Source organism: Hylobates moloch, unplaced genomic scaffold (genome assembly GCF_009828535.3).
Source record: "Hylobates moloch isolate HMO894 unplaced genomic scaffold, HMol_V3 SCAFFOLD_2918, whole genome shotgun sequence".
NCBI lineage: Eukaryota > Metazoa > Chordata > Mammalia > Primates > Hylobatidae > Hylobates > Hylobates moloch.
The window spans coordinates 1-5,180 of record NW_026655193.1 but is presented as its reverse complement, the minus strand read 5'-3'; the positions used below and the strand labels follow the sequence as shown (position 1 = coordinate 5,180).

The 5,180-nt window shown below is 50.4% G+C and overlaps 1 pseudogene; it reads right to left on the bottom strand.

Moving 5' to 3' along the window:
* Positions 1-1,671: 1,671 nt before the first annotated feature.
* On the bottom strand, positions 1,672-2,790 carry LOC116465077 (mediator of RNA polymerase II transcription subunit 15-like; annotated as a pseudogene).
* Between the last annotated feature and the right edge of the window lie 2,390 nt (positions 2,791-5,180).

Below are 5,180 nucleotides of genomic sequence, written 5' to 3'. Positions count from 1 at the left end.
TCTTGCTCATTCCAGGACCTGGCAGCTGCCCTGGAAAAAAATCATTGGCAAAGCTGTGCAGGCCCTCTTCGGAGACCGGAGGGCTTTCCTGGTGCCCTGCCTGGGCCGGCAGCTTCCTCACAAACACAGCACACTGCTGGGGGCAAGCTACTGGCTTCTCCTGCCTCACACAGGGCCCCTTAGGCCTGGTCCTACCAGGTCATCATCTTTCTGGACAGCCATCTCCAGAGTGCCTTGCCCAGCCCATGTGGCCCCCATCGCCATAGCCCCAGGTGCCACCATTGTCCTGGGTGGTCAGCTCAGTGCCACCCTCACGGGCAGCCCACCCTCCCATCCCACAGCCCAGATTCCCTGGCATTAAGCTCAGTCTCTTGCTGCTACAGGGAGCAAGAACTGTGCCAGGAAGCTGGGGGGTGAGCCAGGTGGAGGAAGAGGACCCTGTGTCAGAGGAGAGGTGAGGTCTGGGCATCCAGGGCCAGACTGCTCTCTGCCAGCTCCAAGGCTGACAGCACCCTGAGGGGACAGCGGGCCCCAGATGCACGGAGAAGGGGCTGCTGCTGTGATAAACCCCAGACAAACACAGGAGTGATACAATTGTAAGAATCACGAGGCCGGGCATTGTGGCTCACACCTGTAATCAGCGCTTTGGGAGGTCCAGACAGGCAGATTGCCTGAGCTCAGGAGTTGGAAACCAGCCTGGGCAAGACGGTGAAACCCCGCCTCTACTAAAATACAAAAAATCAGCTGGGCGTGGTGGCCGGCGCCTGTAGTCCCAGCTACTCAGGAGGCTGAGTCACGATAATTGCTTGAACCCAGGAGGCGGGGATTGTAGTGAGCCAAGATGGCGCCATTGCACTCCAGCCTGGACAACAAAGCGAAACTGTGCGCCCCCCACCCCAAAAAAAAAGAAAAGAAAAAATCACGGGTGATGGGGCAGCGCACATTAAAAAGGGGGATCCTGTGGCCAGAGAGCTGCTCTGGGTCCCGAGCGTGGGTAGCACAGGGAGGCACGGCTCGCCTGCCAGGGCTGCACACTCTGCAGTGGCGCAGAGCGCCCGGGGTGCTCTGAGCGCAGGGCCCCCAGACATCGCGGGGCATCCTGCACAGCGGGATGCGGCCCTGACCCGAGAGCGGGGCAGGGGTGCGGAGAACAGGATCTCCGATGCCCCTGCTCCTCGGGCGCCCGCAGTGCTGAGCCGAAGCTCAGCGGGGCTGAGCTCCCGCTAGGGGCGGGGAGCCGGCAGCCTCTAGGCCCGGGCTCCCTCCAGAGGCAGCGTTGCAACCCTACCCTAGCTTCCGCCTGCGGCGTCCAGATGCCGAAAGCAGGGAGCCTGAACCCAAAACTGCGATCAGAGAATCGTGTGTGTGAAGGGTTTCTTGTGTCCTCCGTGTTCCCCTGTAGAAGCGAGTGGAGGTGCCTCGAGCCTGCACACAAGATGCTCTCAGGAGACCCTGAGCTCCCACTGCGCCTGTGAAAGGAAAATATTTTGGGGCCCCCAAAATCACTAAATTAAACTTAAGCTGGGAGCTGCTTAGGACAAACCTGCCTCCCATTTTATTTAAAGTCACTCCCCTGCTTCCCCTGCTCACTGAGGTAGATGCATATTTGATTTGCCTCCTTTGGAAAGGTGTTTGTGCTGGGCAGCACCAAGGCGCGGTGCAGGGAACGGTTCAGGATTGCGAGCAGATGCGGGCCAGGACGGTGTCCAGGAGCGGCCGGCGCAGGTGCTGCTGCGTGGTCAGCGGCGCCAGGGGCAGTCGGGGCTTGGGCACCTCCAGGTCATGCTTGCGTTTCTCCAGGGCGATCTCAGGCTTCCACAGGGTCCCCAGGGGACACTGCTGAGAGCGGACGGTCAGAGCGTCCAGAAAGCTCGTCTTACTGCAGCCCTTTTGCTGTCTTGGTTCCCGTGGACCCCGTTGCTCAGGCGGCGCAGGGGCTCCCTGTACTTGGGCAGCGGCTTTAGCTTGTCCAGGCACTGCTGCTGCTCGGCCTGGCTGGAGCCCGCTGGGCTCATGACTGAGCCGCGTTTCATAGGGGCGTTTAAAGATCCGGGTCATGGGACACTGAAGTTCTGGCCGTGCGCCATCCCTGGGCTCTGGGAGGGTTTCGGTGAGGGGCTGGGCAGGAAGCTAGCCACTGGGCGCTGGGGCAGGGCCAGAGCTGATATTGGAGCTGGGCTGTGAGACCCGGGCTGGCTGGGTTGAGAGGACGGCTGTTGGGGAGGGGACATCGACTGCAGGGTCTGCACCTGTTGGCCCTGCGACTCCGAGGACAGCATGGGGAGGCTGCTCTGGCTACCATGGACTCCGGGAGCCACCACCTGGGGAGCCTCAGCGGTCCGCACCACTGTCAGCTACTGCATCCGGGACTGCACCGGCTGCAGCGGGGCTGCACTTGCAGCTGCCGAACTACTCTTGGAGCTCAGACAAATTGCAGCTGTTGTTGGGCATACATCTGTCCAGGGAATGCTTGCATTTGCCACACCAAAGGCTGGGTCTGTGACTGACTATGGCGGGAGCTGCAATGGTTGGTTCTGAGCAGCTGGAGGTTGCCGGGACTATGGTGGTGTGGTTGATGTATCCGCTGCAGCTGCTGGGGCAGGACCTGGGAGGTGGCAGGCTGCAGCAGACATTGCATTGGTGGCTGCTGTATTGGCACTGGGCCTGCAAAGCCTGTTGCTGTTGCTCTTGTAGCTGCAGCTGTGCCCTGTGCTGCTGTGTCTGTTGCTGGTTTTGATGATTCAATATAACTGGAAATTTTATTAGTCTTGTAATTTTTTTAGTCTCCATTTCTGTTCTGATTTTGTTTTGTTTTGTTTTGAGACGGAGTCTTGCTTTATCACCCAGACTGGAGTGCAATGGTGCGATCTCAGCCCACTGTAACCTCTGCCTCCGCAGTTCAAGCGATTCTCCTGCCTCAGCCTCCCAAGTAGCTGGGATTACAGGCACCAGCCACCATGCCTGGCTAATTTTTGTATTTATAGTAGAGACTCGGTTTTGCCATGTTGGCTAGGCTGGTCTCAAACTCTTGACCTCAGGTGGTCCGCCTGCCTTGGCCTCCCAAAGTGCTGGGATTGCAGGCATGAGCCACCACCCTGGCCTCTGCTCTGATCTTTGTTATTTCTTTTCTTCTACTAATTTTGGGTTTGTTTTGCTCTTGCTTTGCCATTTCTGTAAGATGCAGCATTAGGTTGTTTATTGGAAGTTTTTCTACTTTTTTTTTTTTTTTTTTTTGAGATGGAGTCTCGCTCTGTCCCCCAGGCTGGAGTGCAGTGGCGCGATCTCGGCTCACCGCAACCTCCACCTCCTGGGTTCACGCCATTCTCCTGCCTCAGCCTCGCGAGTAGCTGGGAATACAGGCGCCCGCCAACACGCCCGGCTAATTTTTTGTGTTTTTTTTTAGTAGAGACGGGGTTTCACCGTGTTAGCCAGGATGGTCTCGATCTCCTGACCTCGTGATCCGCCCGCCTCAGCCTCCCAAAGTGCTGGGATTACAGGCTTGAGCCACCGCGCCCGGCTAGTTTTTCTACTTTTTATGTAGGTGTTTATTGCTATAAACTTCCCCCTTAGTACTGCTTTTGTTGTATCCCATAGATTTGGTTACATTGTGTTTCCAGTTTCATTTGTCTCAAGAAATTTTTTAAACATTTTCTTCTTAATTTCTTCATTGACTCAATGGTCATTCAGAAGCATGTAGTTTAATTTCCATGTGTTTGTATGGTTTTCAAAGTTTCTTTAGTTATTTATTTCTAGTTTTATTCCAGTGTGGTCAGGGGAGAAGGATGTGTATTCTGAAGCTGATGGATGAAATATTCTGTAAATATGTATTAGGTCCATTTAGTCTACAGTACAGGTTGTCTGATGATTCTTTGTTGACTTTCTGTTTAGATGATCTGTTCAATGCTGAAAGTGGGGTGTTAAAGTCCCAGCTATTATTTTATTGGTGTTTGTCTCTCTAACTCTAATAATATTTGCTTTATATATCTGAGTGCTCCAATGCTGGGTACATATATATATTTATAATAGTTATATTCTCTTGAAGAATTGATGATTATATAATAAACTTTATTATCTCTTTTTACAGTTTTTGTCTTCAAATCTATTTTATCTCATGTAAGTGTAGCTACTCCTGCTCTTTTTTGGTTTTCACTTCATGGAACGTCTTTTTCAACCCCTTCATTTTCAATCTATGTGTGTCTTTATAGGTGAAGTGGATTTCTTGTAGGAAGCCTGTAGTTGGCTCTTGTCTTTTCATTGATTGAGCTACTCTGTGTTTTTTGATTGGATCATTTAGTCCACTTACCTTCAGTGTTGTTACTGATAAGTAAGGGCATACTATTGCAATTTTGCTATTTCTCTTCTAGTTGATTGTTTGGTCCTCTCTTCCTTTCTTTCGTGCTTCCTGTGCTCCTTTGTATAAAAGTGAGTTGCTCTGGTAGTATGTTTTAACTGCTTGCTTTCTATTTTGTGTATACCTATCATAGGATTTTGTTTTTTGGTTACCATGAAGCTTGTAAAGAACATCTTATAACCAATTATTTTAATCTAATGACAACTTCTTTTTACTTTCTTCTTCTGCAGAGTTTGAAGGTCAGAGGTGAGAGCTTAGGGTCTTCCTGGGTCATTCCTGATCACGTGCCTGGCCCTGAGCATCCACATTGCCTTCTAGATTCCCAAAACTATTGCCACAGCCCTAAATTCCAAAGGATATCCTTTCCAAGTCTTCCTTCCTAGGGTTTTTCAGCAAGACTATTTTTGCCCCAACTGACATCCTTTTCTCAGCTGAGTGGGGTCAGCCATTTCCATTTAAATGTTTTTAACAGGCATTTAGTTATTGATTTGAGATTTTTCTGCTTTTTCATTGATGGAAGTCTGCTATAAGCTTCCTTCAGAGCATGGTTTTCAATTAATCCTGTAAGTTTTTTTTTAGGTTTTGTCTACTTTTTCATTTATCTTAAAATACTGTCTTATACTACTTGTTTCTTTTTTGACTTTTCATTATTTTGGAAAGCTTCTGCTAATGTTCACATTTTTAGGAGTTTCCCAGATTTCTTCCTTTCATTGATCCCTAATGTGCTTTTATTATGATGAGAAAATATTCTTTGTATTATTTTAATCCTTCAATTTAATTGGTGTTTGTTTTATGGCTTTGCATAGTGTCTTAGAAAATGTTCTGTGTG